The sequence below is a fragment of the Eptatretus burgeri genome, chromosome 12, assembly GCF_056783735.1.
Source record: "Eptatretus burgeri isolate ZD-2024b chromosome 12, Ebu_testis_v1, whole genome shotgun sequence".
Lineage (NCBI taxonomy): Eukaryota > Metazoa > Chordata > Myxini > Myxiniformes > Myxinidae > Eptatretus > Eptatretus burgeri.
In genome coordinates, this window is record NC_140972.1 from 26,838,435 (window position 1) to 26,859,183 (window position 20,749).

At 41.5% G+C, this 20,749-nt stretch overlaps 2 long non-coding RNA genes across 5 annotated transcripts in view; one reads left to right on the plus strand and one right to left on the minus strand.

The window, feature by feature from the left end:
* LOC147015289 (uncharacterized) overlaps window positions 1–2,943 on the minus strand; it is a 30,035-nt gene extending 27,092 nt beyond the window's left edge. Inside the window, exon 1 of one of the 4 annotated variants that reach the window (XR_015050277.1) lies at window positions 2,651–2,943. This is a non-coding gene — a long non-coding RNA (uncharacterized LOC147015289). The other 3 variants (XR_015050274.1, XR_015050276.1, XR_015050275.1) reach the window with 3 other exon arrangements.
* Window positions 1,163–20,749, plus strand: part of LOC147015290 (uncharacterized) — a 57,822-nt gene continuing 38,235 nt past the window's right edge. Inside the window, exon 1 of the long non-coding RNA XR_015050279.1 lies at window positions 1,163–1,268. This is a non-coding gene — a long non-coding RNA (uncharacterized LOC147015290). The remainder of the gene's footprint in view (window positions 1,269–20,749) is intronic.

Below are 20,749 nucleotides of genomic sequence, written 5' to 3' on the forward strand. Positions count from 1 at the left end.
TCCTCCGGCACGGTAACGAAGGCACCGATCCCCATCGTAACCGGCACGGCACGGCACGTGAGGTCATCGTCGGCCGGCCGCGCACCGGCCTACGCGAAGTTAAGTCCTCACTTCCCGGAAGTTCGCATATCGCAGTTACGATTATTTGCAATTTAGTTTTAATGGCCAATTATTCAATTAGCGCCAACGTATTTTGCCTTTTCGCAATGTCATCGCAAGGAAAAACACAAAGAGAAGAGAAGAGGAAAAAAAAAAAAACGTACGTGCAAAAATTTTTTTTTCAAACCACACAGCCTGTTCCTTCACTCTCATAAACAACGACTGGATTGGGGCATGGTGTTTATAAATGCGCATAAGAAATCGATAAATTATTAGAATACACTGTCATCACTCTCCGGAAGTCCGTACGTTGTAACCCGTAATGGAGAACGCGGCTGAGTTCCTCTTCCTCATCGGCCACGCCTACGCAGCAATGTGTCTTGTCATTGGTTGGTAAATAAATGGCCGCAGCAACGTGTCCTGTCATTGGTTTGGTAAATAAATGGGCATAACTTGGGAAGCACTTGTCCGATTAATATCAAACCTTGAAAAGGCACATCCTCAGGTCCCCAGCAATACATCTGGCAAGTTTCAATTAGATCGGACCAGTGGTTGTCGAGAAACAGCGGACACACACACACACACACACACACACACACACACACACACACACACACACACACACACACACACACACTGCTGGAATTTTAGTTAGATAGTACTGGTGCCAGCTTATTTTTTTTTCCAAAAATGTGACTGAAGTCCTTCTTGCACCCAGGTCTTCAATTATGGTTAACCACGTCCGAAATTGCCACTCTTTCGTCTACATCCTGAAGATAATGTTTAAAAGACGATTTGCATCACACTTTTGGTGCTCGCAAGGCAGATGAAGTGTCCTCACTAACTTGTAACCACACTAACCACACAGAAGTCACTGTAAACGTACATACGTCATCTCGAAGGTCCCGTATTCCATTCCCTGAGGTAAACAGGGAGGTTGTACCGTAATTATGCTTGGGATCCATTAGTGAGATTATTTTTTTTAAAAGAAGAAAATCTGCTTCACTCACCCCTGCCTCCTCAGCCATTTGGGCGCACTGCGTCACCTAGCAACCGACGAAAACGAATTAGGCCGCTGTCAGGAACCGTCACCAGGGCAGCCTTTCACAGCGGATTAGTGCGGAGCTTACTTATCACGCTTTATGAATCCACGTTTTGGGGAGCTCGCGGTAAGTAAATATTTGACCTGATTTATTGGAAAGCCGTTCCCATCGTGTTGTCTCTTGTAGTCTTGTTGGCGGCGAGAAAATGTCTCGTACTAATCCGACTGCCAACGCAGCCTTGAGTGAACGACGCACCGTGCCGTGGAAAGTCGACTGTGGGATACAGTACAACGAGGTACGGGTGCAGCGGATAACACATCCCTTCACGCTGTAAGGTGTTTACACGAGCAACGGAAAGACTTACTGATGTGAAACCAAACCAGTTTCCTCATGGGCAGCCAGCTTAAAACCTCCACGATGAGAGGTGTGTGTGTGTGTGTGTGTCGGTGTGTGTGTGTCGGTGTGTGTGTGTGTTGGTGTGTGTCGGTGTGTGTGTGTGTGTATCGGTGTGTGTGTATGTGTGTGTGTGTGTGTGTGTCGGTGTGTGTGTGTGTGTGTGTGTGTGTGTGTGTGTGTGTGGTGTGTGTGTGTTTGTGTCGATGTGCATCAGTGTGGGTGTGTCAGTGTGTGTGTGTGTGTGTGTGTGTGTGTCGGTGTGCATGTCAGTGTGTGTGTGTGTGTGTGTGTGTGTCGGTGTGCATGTCAGTGTGTGTGTGTGTCGGTGTGCATGTCTGTGTCAGTGTGTGTGTATGTGTCGATGTGCATCAGTGTGGGTGTGTGTGTGTCGGTGTGTGTGTGTGTGTGTGTGTGTGTCGGTTTGCATGTCAGTGTGTGTGTGTGTGTGTGTGTCGGTGTGCATGTCAGTGTGGGTGTGTGTGTGTCGGTGTGCATGTCAGTGTGTGTGTGTGTGTGTGTGTGTGTGTGTGTGTGTGTGTGTGTGTGTGTGTGTCGGTTTGCATGTCAGTGTGTGTGTGTGTGTGTGTGTGTGTGTGTGTGTCGGTGTGCATGTCAGTGTGTGTGTGTGTGTGTGTGTGTGTCGGTGTGCATGTCAGTGTGTGTGTGTGTGTGTGTGTGTGTGTGGGTGTGCATGTCAGTGTGTGTGTGTGTGTGTGTGTGTGTGTGTGTGTGTGTGTGTGTGCGTCGGTGTGCATGACAGTGTGTGTCTGTATGTGTGTGTGGCAGTGTGCATGTCAGTGTGTGTGTCTCAATGTGTGTTTTTTTCAATGTGGGTGTGTTTGTGCCTCTGTGTGTCAGTGTGTGTGTGTGTGTGTGTGTGTGTGTGTGTGTGTGTGTGTGTAGTGTGTATGTTTCTGTATGTGTCAGTGTGTGTGTGTGTGTGTGTGTGTGTGTGTGTGTGTGTGTGTGTGTGGTGTGTTTCAGTGTGTCAATGTGGGTGTGTCTATGTTGTGTCTGTCAGTGTGTGTGTGTGTGTGTGTGTGTGTGTGTGTGTGTGTGTGTGTGTGTGTGGTGTGTGTTTGAGTCGGTGTGCATGTCTGTGTGTGTGTCACCATTTTTCTCAGCGATGGCTGAAAGGATCTTCGTCAAACTTTAAAAGGTTCGTCAGTGAGTGCCACGGAGTGTTTTTGGAGGAATTTTTACTTACGAAATCTAAAGATTTCGTAAGTATATTGATGACTTCCATCATCTGTTTGTGTGTTTGTGTGTGTGTGTGTGTGTTTGTGTATTTGTTTGTAGGCACGATAACTCGAGAACGGAAGAAGCTACCAATGTCAAATTACACCACGTGATTCAGGAGGGTGATGGCTCGTGCTGATTAGATTTTGGTCAAAATCGGTCAAAGGTCAAGGTCACAGTGAGGTCAAACATTCGATTTTTGATGGTTTGTTACAGAATCATCGTAGAAACTTCTAGTTTGCGTCACTACCTTCTCTAGCGACAGCTTTTATTAGACAAGGTCAGAGGTCAAGTTGACGATTTCGTAAGTACCAGTCTATGACTGCTTATTTTATTATTATTTTGAAAAAAAAAGTTGGATTATTTTGGGATTTTTTTTCTGGAAATCTCTCTAAAGTGCCGAAGTCTTTGCAACTATGTGAAATGTAATATTAAATGATCCCTGAGCCCATTCTTTCGTGGGTGTGGGGAAGTATTTTAGGCCCCCACAAAAAATAGACCAGGCAACGCTGGGTACCCCTGCTAGTCTCAAATAAACTGCAAAAGTTATCGAATAAAACATTTATTCACTTAAAATGTGTATTTCGTTTGTGTGAGGTTGATCGAATTTTCCCGTGATCCTCACTACTTTTAGATCGCTGTTCAATCCCACCACCGGAGACCTATGCACAAGGAACTTTGGCACAAGAGAAGGCCATTTGGCCCATCATGCCTGTGCTGCACCAACACCAGTATTATCCGTCACCCATCCACACACAAACCAATATTTCCATACCCCTCTATCTCCAATGCGTCCAGGTACCTATCCAATTTCCATTTTAACATAACCACCCCTCCTTATGGTCTTATTCACCAAGGTCTGGTCCAACTATCCAATGACATTCGGCTTCACCCATACCATGTGGCATTAGGTTTCGTTCATTTGTTGGGAAGCATTCCTCATTTCAAAGGAGCAGAAAGTTTCATCGATATAGTGAATACATTGTATATGAACCAGATGTGGGAAATGTTTGGTGTCACAAGCAGGTCTTAAATCAACGTCACATGTTTAGCATCCACGTGATAGTAGCCCTGCCTTACTTGCTCCGAGATTCAGCACCAACTAAAGGATTTGAATGACCCACATCACAACACAGAAAAAAGGTAACCCATTGATAGAGTAAAAATGATTCAACAAGTGATCTTGTCTTTTTATTACGTACACCAAAGCGTGGGGGAAAGGATGGGTGGGGGGTTAATTTGAGAAAAATGGGAGGATGATGGAGGGTAGGTACTTTCATAGGATTCGGCAGAAAAAGGAAAAGGTGGTTGGGAGGAGAAGGTGGAAGGGAAGTGTGAGGACATATCGAATAGAGGGAGTCAAAAAGTCCACCACAAAGTGCTGGTGATCCCCAAATGGATTACAGTTGTGAACTTTCACTGTATCAAACAAACGTTGTTGAAAAAGATAATATTACGGTATGATGATAGGAGGACATTCAAGTGATAACTACAATAGCACACGGTAGAGAACATACCTCTGCCAGGCTGAACAGTTCACATTTTGTATCTCATTGATGGGCTGGATCTGGATCCGGACCTGAACCAAAATCGAATCTGGTTGTTCTTGTCACCAATTCAGCCACCAACTCGTCATAACTTTTTTTTGTCATAACTCGGACATAATTTTTTGAGATATGGTGCTATATTTCGTTTTTGGTCACGTCTCTCAATGGTGAAGAATCACTTTAAAATTTCAGGCATCCGAATCCAGATCTTCACCAAATATCTAATCAATTCGTCCTTGTCACTTCACTCAACCTGTCCACCAAATTTCGTCCAAATCTGTTCATAAATTTTAGAGATATCCTGCACACAGACAGACAGATTGGGGTCAAGGTGGACAGAGGAGAGGAGGACCACAGGAGGTATATATCCGGTAACTTAAAGTGTGCTGTACCATCCTCCAACTACAGGAGGCATCTACATTAAGTTACTTGTCGAGCGAGGATTACACAGAGAATGGCACCACCTGGTGTAGAAACAACTTGGAAGAAGTTATATAAACATCACAGTAAAGGAGATGTGATACACGGTCCAGCGTATGACAGATGCAATGAACATTGTGCATATTAGTGGCACATTATTATGGACATTCAAATAGGTAGTGCACCACAACATCAACATACTGTATATCTTCCCAAATATTGAGCAGAATGAAAAGAAAAAAAAATCAATTCCAATCTGCAAAGTGTTTTCTTCAACTCTAAATGAAAGCCTTTGGAGGTAAGATTATATATTTTAAAATGGTTATTGGGTGGGCGCGAGACTACCCTTAGTCTCAAGTTTTCCATCTGTCTGTATGTCTGTTTGTTTGTATGTAATGGACAGCTTTGGAGGCCAGAGGAGTCAACCGATTTTGATGAAACTTGACTAGTAGGTTCATACCAGGATCTAGTTGTATGCTTTTGAGCACCGTTGCTATGGACGCCACCGTTGCCTAGCAACGGTACTTTGAATTTTTTGTAAAAATCCGAAAAATATTTATATATATATATATATATTTTTTTCGAAAATCAAAAATCGGCTTCCGCACTTTTATGCGCACTATAATCAACCTCTTTGTCAAAAAATTTCAGCCCGATCCGTCAAAAACTGTATGACTAGTATGCAATTATATTACTAGATGCTTTCACCCCAACGTTTGCGTTGGGATTCCCTAACGTTAGGTTAGGGAATCGAACACAAATGATGAATGGACAGTTGCTCGTCATGTTCCTATATGGAACAACGAACGGCAAAAATGCCATCTGATGTGTTCTCTTATCTACATATTTCAAATTCACCTTAGTCTAGTGACCACCCATGTCGCCTACCGGCTTGTGGTTATTAAAAGTTATGCTTTACCACCCATGTGGAAAAAGTAACTTTGAACAACGTTTTGAAGCACAAATAAGATACTAATTTTTTTGGCATTATTATGATAAGATCTTTGGAGTTACCTGGACTGCACCAATTCAAGTATAAAGCATTGAAATCAAATCCCACTTGGTCCCTTCAACTTTAATCCTACATGTTATGCCTATTCATGCAAGGCTATTCATGCAAAGGCTCACTTAACTCCCTCCAGCTCGGACAAATCCCTTTCGCCATTACAAACTTCCCATTCAGGTATTTACTATAGCCTTTGGAAATCTCTCCTTCCACTTTACCATCCATTCTTATTTCTCCCACACTGAGTTTTCCCTTTTTCCATTACCAGGTATTTTATTTTCTTATCCTTTATAAAACCATGTTGTGGATTCTGGAAACAAATCTCAAAGATTTACTGAATTTGAGAAAAAAGTTTCTGGCATCTCACTCGCACACACAAACACCCACACACACCAATCCCAGAACTCGCTGTGGAGTTCAAGGCACCCAACATCATTGGGATTTGCAGACAAGAGGCAGAGTACCAACGCCTGCTTATTCTAACTGCCTTTCTGTCTTTTACTGTCTAACATTTAGTCTTACGTATTCTGTCGTCTGCTATCTCCGCCGCTATCTCGATTCAACATGCAAGTATGTGTGCGCCGGCCAATTTCTATCTTGTTGGACTGCCCAGATCAAAGTGAGCTGTTCACTTTCATTAGATTGTTCCCTTTTTCATCCCTGTGGAATGTGTTTCATTTTATTTTAACAAAGTCGAGGCTCATGGAAGAGCGAGAACACAGAATGCTGCAGAACATAACCAAATGAGAACATAGTGGAAAGAAGGAAAAACATCAATAGTAGGGTAGAGGGACACATGGAGGAAGAATGAGATCATGGGGAGGGGGCTGGGGGGGAGGGGATACATGGGGTGTATAACCTGGATAAAGCTCAAGCACAACAAGAAGAGGAACAGAAAAACTGTGGATGAACCAGAAATAGGGCAATTCAATGAAAATGAGGGAGACAAAAGAAAACACAATAACCTTAAAAGGAAAGGGTGTACTTGGGGAGGGTCAATGAGGGTAGAAAAGCTAATCAGAATGGTTAGGTGACAATCTAGGGAGGCAGTGAACAGCCGTCTTGATGGCCTGGAGGGAAAAATGGGACTGAACAGACTGAGATAGTTGGTTCCGCAGGTGAGAGAAAAGAGAAACAAATGAGTGGAGGCGAGTAGTGAGCCTGATTTTGAGAATTTCGCCGGAAGTGGGTTACTGGCCAGCATGTGCACCCTGCAGAAACCTTGGGGGAGGGGACAGAGCAAGGAAATGGCAAACAGTGCATGATCAAAAAGAGAAATGTTAAAAGACAGTGAGATGACCAACACAGATGGATGTAAGAGCAATAGGCCGAGACTCAACTTAATTGCGGGAAATTGCAATGATTTTGCGGGCCATGCTTTCCAGAGCGTCAAGCTAAGCATGGTGTGAGGGAGGAATGCCAGGCCAAAGGGGAGAGCAGTACTCCATAGAGCCAAAAATGAAGGGCTTTTAAGTTGATAAAAGTTCAGATTTTCTTCAGAGAGACTTTGCATGACGGTGGATACCCAATCGGCATCCGGAGGTGAACTTTGAAATATGGCTCGCCCAAGAAAGATCATGGTTGATGGTGAGTCCCAAATATTTTAGTGATGAAAGGACTTCAAGAAGTTTGTTAAGGAGGTTGATGGGATGATTTGCCAGATGGTCCTTTCAGAGGGACAGTGTAAGAGTGTAGGATTTGTCAGGGTTGAAAGACATATTCCAAGTGTTGGGAAAGCTCCTGATTCCATGAAGAGAGGGAAGAGGCAACTGCCTATTTATCTGAAGGATGAGAGATGATATGGCAGAGGGTAGATTCATGAACTATGAGGTAAGTATTAGAGCAGGTTTATAAGACACATGCACAAATGCCATCCAGAAGCCTGTCAAAGAATCGGAGTTGAGTGTTTCCAGAAATGTCTCCACTTTCTCAGTGAGAAAGGCACAGTGTCCAGGAGCAGTTGGGTATGAGAGGGTAGGGGAAGCGAGGGGTTGGGTATGCAAGATTTTGAAGCAAACACAGAATTGAGGAATTCAGCCTTCTCACAAACAGAGTAAACTCTGGTGCTATTTGAAGTGAGGGCAGGGATGGCTTCCAAGGGAAAGGAGAAAACACCAGAGACAGACTTGACAAGGCAGTACAATGTCTTTGAGGAAGGAGACAGATTTCAAAGTTCAGCGTTGGGATTGGACAGATGTTGTTTTCAGGCTAATCTGACAGTCGACACTCTTGGTTCGAGCTTTGTGGAATGATCTAAGGTTGCTTTTGGTCAGATTTGCCTTCCAGGAGGAGAAGGCAAGTTGTTTGAAGGCAACCACCTCACTGAAGGATTCTGTTTAATAGTGTTGAGAGGAAAGGTATGATAACTGCAAACAAGATTGCATAAGTCTGTACATAAGGGAGAGCAGGCTCCTGTTATTTGTGGAAGAATTCCCAGGCAACATTACTATCAGGAGAGGCAGAGATGGAAGAACAGTCCTGAAGTGAGAGGGAAGCTTGCATTCCCTGCCATTCAGCCTGAGTAAACGGACAGATTCTCTAGCACTGAAGCAGCTCTTTGACAATAGCAAAAGAGATGTTGACTCCCACAAGCACATGATCAGATTAACCAATTGGAGTAGTGGAGCACCAACAAACTTAAGCAGGATAATTGGTAAATAACAAGTCCAGAAAGGAGGATTTGTCATTGGTAGAAACCCAGGTCAGAAAGTTCATAGATTGGGTCAAGCCCAGGGAGTAGCAGAAACCTTTTGCTGCAGTGCCGTGCCTGGTTGAAGAGGTACCAACACCCAGTCAGTTGGCATGATGACAGTTGGAATTGCCACATGAGTAAGAGGGAATTTGGATGAGTGGTTATAAGTTGATCCTTTATGGGAGAGAGAGAGGGGGGGGAGATATAAAATGGAGTTGCCATTGTTCGGAGGATGGTACAACACCCAGACAAACATGAGTTGGAGTGGATGGGAAGTTACAGCCAGAGGTACTCCTGGAGTTTTGGAGGTGTAAGAGAGCAGAACATGGAGAGTGAAAAATGGAGTTCTTGATGTGCAGTGTGACTGCTGTCAGGATTTTTTTTTTTTTTTTTTTTTTTTTTTTGTATACCTTGGTCGAGGCTCGTATGAGAGCTAACACACAACTCACAGCAATGAGGCATGAGACAAGAGGGGCGGGAGTGGAAGGGACAAAACATTGGGGAACAGACACAGGTGAAATGTGGAAGGGAGAGGGATGGGGATGGGACGGGGAACATGGCGAGGGGAAGATGGACATTAAAGGGACTTTCAGGAAGGAAAGCAGGAGAATTGAAGGAAGTGGGCTTGGGTGGATTATCGGGGGTAGAAAAGATCGAGGATTTGGATGGGGGAAGATAAGAGGTGGTGGTGAACAGCTGTTTTGAAAGCCTGGAGGGAAGAATGGGAAAGAATAGAGTGAGGAAGTTTATTCCAAAGGCGGGAAAAAAGAGGAATGAAAGAGTGAAGATGAGCAGTGATTCGTGATTTTGGTAGTTTTACCAGAAGGGGGTTGTTGGCGGACCTTGAGCGCCCTGTGGAAATGTGGTGGGGACAAATCGCAGAGAGAGCAGGGGGGGCAAGGCTGGAGAGGAGTCGGTAGAAGACAGAAAGACCACCGACCAACCTGCGGTGATTGAGTGAGAGGCCCAAAGACTCAGCTTCATTGCCGGAGATGCCAATGATCTTAAAAGCCCTGGTTTCGACAGCGTGAAGTCGAGAAAGGTGGGAGGCAGGAGCACCAGCCCAGAGGGGAGAGCAGTACTCCATCAGGCTACGGACAAAAGCTTTGTAAGTGGTCAGGAGCTCAAGAGGGCCGAGGAAGGACTTTGCACGACGGAGGATTCCCAGTCGGCGACTGGCTTTTGAGGCAAGGTTGGAAATGTGACTTTCCCAGGAAAGGTCATGGCAGATAGTGAGACCCAGAAGCTTGAAAGAAAAGACTTCTTCCAGAGGATTGTTGAGAAAGTGGATGGGGGGGTTTTGTAAACGGTCCTTTCGAAGAGACATAGTGAGAGTGTGAGATTTGTCTGGATTGAAAGACATGTTCCACGTGTTGGACCAGTTTGTGATTTTATCCAGATCTGCAGTGAGCGAAGAAGCTGCTGCTTGCCGGTCTGAGGGATGACAGATGGTACGGCAGAGGGTGGAGTCATCGGCAAAGAGAAATAGAGGATTTTCCAGAGAGTCCGAGAGATCATTGATGATGATTGATGAGGATGGGATTCAGGTCAATCAAACCAGAGGAGGCAATAGATGTAAAGTTCAGAGGATGGTACAGCACACTGACAAACAAGAGGTGGTTATAAAGGTCCCTATATACAAGTTTGCCCTAGAGTACTTAGAGTAGTGAGAACTTGCAATTTGACGCCATTTTGTTTCCATCGAGCATGGCGCACCAAACCTGCGTGGCTGTACCCATTGTGTGTGAAGCGTAATGTGTCCATTTTCCAATCAAACTGTCTTTCTCTGAACCCAAAAGGGAGATTATATTACTTAATGCTTTTTTTCATTCTTCCAGCATGTCAGACTAAGCATACGATCACAGAGGATTTGATTCAACCTTCAAACATATCACAGAAACTGCGACAAAATCAAGTGTCACGAATGAGTAAAAGTTCACACTGATGAGTACCTAATTGGAGGTGTTCAGAGCATGAGTAGAAGAAACACACAAAATAGTGACAGAATGGAGAAATTTGAAAAAAGCGGATGAAGGAAAATGAAAGAGAGAAGAGGGAGAGAAAATTCAAAAAGATAACATAGTAAGTGAAAAAAAAGGAAAGAGCTCGAGAAGATTGATCGATTTATTGTGTCCTCTGCCTGAAGGCAGGTCCTGAGCTGTCGAAGCAGTTTCTTGGCAAGAATTACACTTGGTGGTTTGCCATTTCCTTCCCAGCAGTAAATCAGGGCAGGAATTTGTAATTTTGTTCATGGTGCTGGTGATAGCTCACTTACTCTTGGCGTAGGACACCGTGTGATCTAAAACATCCACTAATACTAGCAGATGAGTCATCCAGATAAGCGTCTATTCGAGGAATGGCACACACATCGATGAATCACACTTCCTGAAAAGCACCATGGAGACAGTTTAGAGTTGGGTCGGGATTCGAACCCAGGCTAAACCAATGGTAACTGCAACACTTAGACTAATTCGAATAAGTAAATAAACAAACAAATTATGTTACAGACACACACACGTGACATGTTTACTTGTAAGCAACTTTGCCAGGGTGTTCTTGATACGTCACGAATTATCTATATAGATGTTTCCATGATAATTTATGTCTGTTTACGAGTTATACCCAAATACCAACTACAATAATGATTACACCACCACACACATACATGTACACACACGGGACCACAACTTACCGGGCACAGCAACCACCCCAAAGTCGGTGTCCATAATTGCATCTCAAACGACAAACTTTATTTTCCCAATTTTTTTCCCTTCCGTCATCTACAGGGAATCTGTGCATTTTGAAACCCTCTCTGATCGATTGGTGCATCCAATGGCACAGCATCCTGTTATTTAAAAAAATGATGAACTATCATGTCTGTGTGCTCATTCAATGAGTTATGGATGGATACAAAATGGCGCCCGTGACACACATGACCAAATTTTGTTGGGATATATCTTGTCGCTATTCTAGGGTGTGTTCAGCTCCCAAGTTTGTTGTGGAGCACTCACCATGTAGCTTAAGCACTCAAGCAAGCATTCTAAGTGCTTGATAAAAATTTACTTCGTTGATAAGGAACGGCTGGTTCAGCAAGCACGAGCTAGCTGCTTGGTAACTGAACACACCTTCTTGGCCTAGTGTAGAGGGACCTTTCTCAAGGTCCACCTCAACCCCCTCCACACACACACAAAAAAAAACTTTTCAAAATTTATCCAAACAATAAATACTTTCTGCTTTGTTATAAAAAATACAAAAAATGTTTGGTCTTTTTAAATAAATAAATTGAGAGGGTCATGTATGACATCACAACCTACAGTCCTCTCAGAGAATCCAACTAACTCACCGTGTGACATCATAGCCCTTGCAACATTTACATTACAGGTTGATCATCACTATCATTACATGTAGATTCCAAAGCTTCTTTCTACCCTTGCTTGAATCTTAAAAAGCTTTGAGTAAATCTCATAAAATGTTTGTGTTGTCATTGACCCAAACCTTAACCCGAAGCCACCTCATCCCGAAACTCCATTCTTTTGTGATGCTTTCAAGGATGCAATAATTTCTGCACCGATGTTGTACCGTAAGTATGAACGTTTTTGCCTCAGCCACCCCCTTGTTGCTGTGCCATCATGCTCAGGGTTCACGGAAGAAGTAGTCGCTATGCAGCGCTTGCACTCTTTTCATGAAGTGAATAATGGTCGTTCAAAGGAAAAGAAAATGTACATGCTTGCTGTGCCGGCCTTCACTCAACCTGGCACAGTAACTGCCAGGCGCACAGGCATTTAATCGTTTATCATCTGGCACTGCTACATGCACAACTCGTTATTCTCACCATCAAAAGCTGAAGCCAGAGATCTAGAGGTTCAGTAAACATGCAACTTTATCCCTGTTGAGATAACAACAATGACTGACTGGTTCGTTGTCACTCACTGTGCCCTGATAACTCATGGGCCACAGAACAGTGCCAGTGAGTGGCTGATGTTCACAGTGTATTTATATATTGAGGTATTGAAGGTCGAAAACAATGTAAGGCAATTAAAATATGACAGTTTATCTGAAATAATAAAGAAACATACACCTTTCATGTGATGATAGAAGGAAAGACAGAGACAGAGGGACCGACAGAGGGAGAGAGAGGGAGAGAGAGGGAGAGAGAGGGAGAGAGAGGGAGAGAGAGAGAGAGAGAGAGAGAGAGAGAGAGAGAGAGAGAGAGAGAGAGAGAGAGAGAGAGAGAGAGAGAGAGAGAGAGAGAGAGAGAGAGAGAGAGAGAGAGAGAGAGAGAGAGAGAGAGAGAGAGAGAGAGAGAGAGAGAGAGAGAGAGAGAGAGAGAGAGAGAGAGAGAGAGAGAGAGAGAGAGAGAGAGAGAGAGAGAGAGAGAGAGAGAGAGAGAGAGAGAGAGAGAGAGAGAGAGAGAGAGAGAGAGAGAGAGAGAGAGAGAGAGAGAGAGAGAGAGAGAGAGAGAGAGAGAGAGAGAGAGAGAGAGAGAGAGAGAGAGAGAGAGAGAGAGAGAGAGAGAGAGAGAGAGAGAGAGAGAGAGAGAGAGAGAGAGAGAGAGAGAGAGAGAGAGAGAGAGAGAGAGAGAGAGAGAGAGAGAGAGAGAGAGAGAGAGAGAGAGAGAGAGAGAGAGAGAGAGAGATATGTGTCCAGGTCAATCCTCACTGAGATTTAGACTCTTGAGGTGTCCAAAAGTTATAATGATCTGAGTTTGAGATTTTGTTTTAAAATTTACTTCTGTACTGGGACGAGCACCTCCAACTAAGGTGTAAACCTGTTTGGACAGAATGTGATCCTGTTTTTGATTACTCAAGCAGTCCTACATGATATTGGCAGAAGTAAAAAAAAAAAAAGAAAAAAAAAAAAGATGGACAGTAACTTGTGGAAGGGAATGCAAGAAAAGCCCCCCCACCCCCAATAATCAAGACAACAAAATCATGCAGAACAGCAGCAGACAATTTCTTATTTGAAAATATATGTGAGCCATCCCTGCCTCCTCCTCCTCCACATAAAAGAGAGAGAAAAGAGTGGGGGAGGCCAGAGAGAGATACATCCAGGGTGGGGCATTTATATCTGACGGTTTTATTATCCTTTTAACTTTTTTGTTTCTAAACCAAATAAAATTTCGACACAATAGGCATATACTTCAAGTTTTTTAAATCAATTTTGATTGTTTATTTCTTTAAAATTATTTCAGGCAAATGGGCCCCTTTCAGATTCGTGCATTCACGATAGCAGATCATAATATTGTTCATTACCCCAAGCAATGTCTCTTGATCAATAGAGCGGATGGTTGTAGTGATGTTTGCCTTGAATTCATCGATCGATGTTGGATGTTCCTTATAAACTTTGCCCTTCAGAAATCCCCATAGGAAGAAATCTGGTGGAGTCAAATCTGCCAAATCAAAGTGTGCCTCCTCTGTCATGATGACCTTGTTTGTGAAATTGGCATGCTCATTGCATTTTTAAAAAAATTAAAAATTAAAAAACACAAAAAATCCTTATTGCATTTAAAGTGCTCCATCATTAAAAACTTTCAATTTTTATCTGTAAAACAAAGAAAACAATAATTAGTTATGCCAACACTACTTCCGGCTAGAAAGATTGCAAATGTGTCAGATATAAATGCCCCACTATATACGTATGTAAATATATATATATATATATATATATATATATATATATATATATATATATATATATATATATATATATATATATATATATATATATATATATATATATATATATATATGGGTTCCACTTCCAACGGTCAGAATATTTTTCCTATCGTAACAATTGTTGAAAAATGTGGATTTACTGCCCCCTTGTGGAGGAAAAGAAACAAACCAAATGATTATAATTATTTGACTGAATTCCGTTTGGTCAGGCACAAGGGATAATGATAGGCAGCCAAGGACTGTCGTAATGCACACAAGAAACAAAAGAAAGTGGAAGGTACTCCAGGATAATGAAGTAGGGTTATTTTGTTCCAAATGAGGTTCAATGGATGAGAATTCTAAGAATGCAATCATGCCATACCTCGTGATTAGAGCAAATCAAGTCATCCCATCTCATCTATCCTCTTCAGACCAAGTGGTCCATAAGGCTGCCAGCAAATCAAGTACTGAGCATTCAACTTATATGTCTCCTCTTATACCCAATAGAAGGTACATATGAGTCAATAAGAGGTATCAGCATGAAGATACATTTTTATCAGTAACGTTAAGACTCCCTGTGTGTGATGTCTCATCCCTTTTACTCCATTTTTTCAAGATTGCTGCCCATTGTCACCTCATGTCACCTCACATTCCCATACCAACCCCTGCTCTCTTCTCCTGTCTCTGACTACTGACCCTCCATCCCTTTCCTCTTTACCATTCATCCATACACATGTGATGTCTTTGTCTCCCTGTTCGACTATCAATCTGTGAATCTGCTGCCCTCTGTCGTTTAACTACCTCCATGAACCTTTATTTCTGGTTTCAATAAAATGAAAAATTGAAGTGGTTGGTGCAATATCGTGAGAATTAAGTCACAAATGGTAGATGCGGAGATTATAAAGTTAAAATTTTTTGACACAAAATAAATATCCATAATTGATGCTCGATGTGTTATTCACCAAATAATAACAAATGTTGCACAATTTATATGAATTATGGACTTTTTCGGATTTTATGATTATTTCTTTCGCAATCCCTTTAAATTGCATCCATTTCTGTTTGCATTGGCATTACTGTTTCCATTTCTGTTAGAAATGTAGATAGCTCCTTAATACAGAATATATTAGTTACTCATTACCTCTGCCACTGAGGGTGGACAGAGGTTATGTTTCCATCCCTGTTTATCTGTCTGTATGTGACCAGGATATCTCAAAATATTGTGCACAGATTTGTATGAAATTTGATGAACAGGTTGGGTATTTGACCAGGACGAATTGATTCGATTTTGGTGAAAATCCGGATCTGGATCCGGATATGAGAATTTTATTGTGATTCTTCACCATTGACTATGAAATTATCAGGCCAAAAATGATATTGTCGTGTCCAGGTCAATTAACACCGATGCTGGACGGATGGGCCCTTTTTACTCCCTCAGACTGCATTGAATTAACGGCAGATATCCGTGCGCGAGAACTGAGAACCCAACCATCCGATTAGGCTCCTCCCTCTTCACCTCGGGCAATGCTCCGCCCCTTCTAGGCGATCCAAGCTCCGCCCCTCGGGAAGCGATGAAATGCTTCTCTCCTTGCTCTTGCACTGTCTCCCGGCACTCCCGGTTGATGTTTACATCAGGGTTATATGCACAATTCCTTAACCATGATCCCTAACTAATTATTACCATGCACCACCCCTGTATGGTGCGTATTCAAACAAGACGATCCTTAAGCTGACGTGTCCCTACTGACTGCATCGAGATTGGCGAACTATGCTACTCTATGCAATCCTATCTGCTCTATCCTAATATGTAACCCCCCCCCCCCCACGACAAACGTAACAAAATATAGCACGATAGCTCAAAAAGTTATGAACGGATTCGGATGAAACAAGGTGGATGAGTTGGGTGTGTAACAAGGATGAATTTATTTCATTTGATGTTGGTTCAGGTCTGGATTCAGATCCACCCTATCAGTGGGATACAAAATGTGAACTGTTCAGCGTGGCGGAGGTATGCACTCTACCGAGTGTCGTTCTAGTTCTACCTGTGACCGAGTGATTGGATCTCATGCCACAGAAGTATTCACCACTTGTCGTCAGTGCCCCAACATTCTTCCACGTGTCTTGACCTCCACTCACTCAACATTCAAGATACAGTACTGAACTGTACATAACCCATTTGTTTTTCCTTTTCTTTTGCAATTTTGTTTTTTAGGAGATAATTAGAAAATGTATGAAGTTGTGTTGGTTGTTTTGATCTCTACTGTCCTCACAGCTCTCAAAACATAAAACCAGAAAGTTGAGGAGATTGGCCTGTAAGTGTTCCAGTCTGAACCTGTAGTTCATGATGCACAACCATCTGGGCTTGTCCATTTTCTGTCTGTTAATGTCCTTGTAATTCATGTAAAAGTAAACTGATGTCCACTCATCTCTGTCCTGCTTGTGATTTGTGTACAAGCTCTTCAATCAAAGGTGGTGATTGATATATACATCCATACCACCGCAAACATACCTCGTCTGCAAACAAAATTCCTAGCACATGATGTAAATCGTCTTCTCTTTGTTGAAAAAAACAATACTCACTTTTCCCAGAAACGTTATCTCAAAAGCACACACCAAAGCAATCTGAAACTTGTTTGGAAGAAAAGAGGCAGCAAAACACAGAGATTGCTAAACAAGGTATTGGGCAACACAGTCAACAATGAAGTGTGTAATTTAATAGTCAAACAAAAAGGCATAGAAACTCATTTCACAATGTTCTATTTCTGTGGAGGGAGAAGGGAAGGAGACAAAAATGGACTAGAAAGAGCAACCACAGATTGCAGACCCTTGCCAAGATTTGTTTTGTGTGGTGTAGTTTGTATGGTGTAGTTTGTGTGGTGTGCACTTGCATTCTAATAGTGCGTCCTTTATAGGCATACTCGCATTATAATTGTACATACTTTCAGACGTACTCACATTCCAATAGTACTGCTTTATAGGCGTACTAACATTCTAATAGTACGTACTTTATAGGTGTACTCACATTCCAATAGTACGTACTTTAAAGGCGTACTAACATTCTAATATGTCCTTTATAGACGTACTCACATTCTAATAATATGTCCTTTATAGACGTACTCACATTCTAATATATATCCTTTCTCAACATACAAGCATTCTAAGAGAATATACTTTATAGACATACTAGCATTCTAATAGTACATCCTTTATAGACATACTGCCATTCTAATAGTACGTCCTTTATAGACGTACTCACATTCTAAAATATATCCTTTATAGACATACTAGCATTCTAAGAGTACATACTTGAAAGACATACTATCATTCTAATAGTACGTCCTTATAGACATACTTGCATTCTAATAGTACATACTTTATAGACATACTCGCATTCTAATATATCAATCTATCTATCAATATATTACTAAAACTCTCATCTTGTAGATATGTATGTATGTATGTATGTATGTATGTTCCCAAAATACAGCCAAACCGGTACACGATAGCGCAAAAATTTTAGGGCCAGCTTACTCACCATTCGTCTGCGGTGTGCAGTATCAAGTTTCATTCAAATCGCGCAACGAAAAAAATCATTAAAAAATCAATTCCCGATTCAGTCAAGTACTCTTCGGGAGAATTTGATCAATGCAAACAACCTCAGCGGTATAGTTCGCTGGAGCTATCTTTTTTGCTTTTTTCTTGAAATGATTTTTTTCATCAACCGGTCACAACGGGAACCCAACGGGTTCATGGGTCATCTAGTATATTACTAAAACTCTCATCTTGAATGTATGTATGGATGTACGTACGTATGTTTGTGTGTTCCCGAAATACAGCCGAAACAGTACGGGATAGCGCAAAATTTTTAGGACCACCTTACCCACCATTCTCCTGTGGTGTGCAGTATCAAGTTTCGTTCAAATCAGGCAACAAAATTTTTTTTTGAAAAATCAATTCCCGATTCAATCAAGTACTCTTCGGGAGTATTTGATCAATGCAAACAACCTCAGCGGTATAGTTCGCTAGAGCTATCTTTGTTTTTTCTTGAAATTATTTTTTTCATCAACTGTTGTCACAACGGGTTCACGGGTCGTCTAGTATATTACTAAAACTCTCATCTTGTATGTTTGTATGTATGTATGTATGTATGTATGTATGTATATTCCCGAAATACAGCCAAAACGGTACACGATAGCACAAAAATTTTAGTGCCACCTTATTCACCATTCACCTGTGGTGTGCAGTATCAAGTTTTGTTAAAATCAGGCAAAGAAAAAATTATTAGAAAATCAATTCCTGATTCAGTCAAGTACTCCGGGAGAATTTGATCAATGCAAACAACCTCAGCGGTATCGTTCACTGGAGCTATCTTTTTTTTCTTGAAATGATTTATTTTAAAATCTCAAACATTTAGTATAGACAAAGAACGATTTATTTTTAAGCATAAAATATACATCGCCATTTTGATCTAATACTTCCGTGTTCATTAATTAATAAAATTGTGTTTAGAAGATTACGCACAATAATTTCTTCGACTTTCTTTTCTCCTTTTTTTGTGTTTCACATTGACGCGCAATATCAAGTTTCGTTCAAATCGGGCAACGAAAAAAATTATTAAAAAATCAATTCCTGATTCAATCAAGTACTCTTCGGGAGTATTTGATCAATGGAAACAACCTCAGCGGTATTGTTCGCTGGAGCTATCTTTTTTGATTTTCTTGAAATTTTTTTTTCGTCAACCGCTGTCACAATGGGAATCCAACCGGTTCACGTGTCGTCTAGTATCCTTTATAGATGTACTCACATGATAATAGTACAAACTTTGGAGATGCACTCACATTCTAACACATATCCCTTATAGACATATTGGTATTCTAAGAGTTCATACTTTATAGATGTACTCACATTCTAATAGTACATCCTTAATAGACGTACTAGCATTCTAATAGTATGTTTCTTATCGGCACACTCACATTATAATAGTACATACTTTATAGACGTATTCACATTAAAGTAGTATGTCCTTTATAGGTATTACAACTGGGCATACTTTATAGATGTGCTTTCATTGTAATAGTATGAACTGGCATTGCAATTGTACATACAGTACTTTATAGGTGTTCTCGCATTATAATTGTACATACTTTATAGAGGTACTCGGTTGAAGATTACGTGTAATACTGGTTACTGTAAGGTGGGGCTTGTGGCCGATGTCAGCACATTATACTGTATGTGGATATCGATGTACAAACAAACAAGAAACATGTCGTGCAAAGCACAATACTTGCAAAATCCAAGTAAACCATATTTTCCATGGAAACAGCAATTTGGTAATTTCGAAAATTTGATCTCTCAAGTATTTTACAAGCAACAAAGTTGTTTGATACATTTTCTAATTGTGGCTTCATAGGTGTTTTACATATTTCGGATGACCTTGACCTTTGACTGTTGGACTAACGTTTCCTCGCATACATGCTAAACATATGTACAAATAAGCTGTGTAATTTTTTATATTCTGAAAAATTACTGAGATTTGGTCATAATAAATTCACAAAAGACCCATTTGATTATAATGGGGCAAAATTGTTGTCATGGAAACCAGCATGTCAAAAAGGCCAATTCGATCGTTCTTATTTTCGGTGAACCAGATCTGTGACCCAATATGCAAGCCCCGGTTAAATTTCAAGTTAATAGGATGAAAATTGATAATTTTATATGACCTGGGGCTTTGACATTTTGACCTCAAACAATCGTCTTCAGTGACCCAATATGAAATCCCTGTTCAAATTTAAAGTCAATCGGATGAAAATTGATGATTTTATGCAACCTTGACCTTTGACTCTTTGAGCTTTTGAGCGTAAAAACAATATGCTTCCAGGTTTTAGATTGGTGAACCAATTCAGTGGCCCAATATACAATTTCTGTTCAACTTAGAAGAGTATCCACCCTCTGAGTGGCTGGAGGTTGCGCATTACTTGCTGAAAAAAGTATAGTCTGTATATTACAAGAAGACTCGATAGATGTTTGTGTGGTTTGTGTCGAAAGGGGTCTAACAGATCTAGAGGTCTAAAGGGTCGAACAATCTAACATGTCTAGGGGGTGCAAAGGTCTCAAGGGTTTAAGTGGTCCAAAGTGTCTATAATGGTCTATAATGGTCAATAAGGATCTTAAGGGGTCGAAAGATCTGAAGGGTATTTTCCAATAGGAGTTACGGTCTGAAGGGGTCTAATGGCTCTGAAGGAAAAAGGGTCAAGGTGTCTAAACGGCCTAAAGGGCGTAAATGTCTTCATAAGTCTAAAGGGTCTTAAAAGGTCGTAAGGGGTCTAAAAGTTCTAAAGGGATCTAAAGTGTTAAAGTGGCTCTAAAGCAAGAGGTCTAAATGGTCAAGGGATATAAGTAGTATAAAGGGTCTAAGGGGATCTGAAGGGTCTTCAAAGGGTCAAAATGGTCCAAGGGGTCTAAACCTTCAAAGGTTCCAACAGTAGTTAGTCATTACACGCATAAAAGGTCTAATGGGGTCAAAAGAGGATTATGGGTCTACGAGGTCTTAAGTGTCTAAGCATTCTTAGGGTTCTAAAGGGTTATAGGGATCTTACATGTCTTGGGGGTATTAGGGGTCTAAAAGGGTCTTGTGGATCTAAAATGTATAAAGG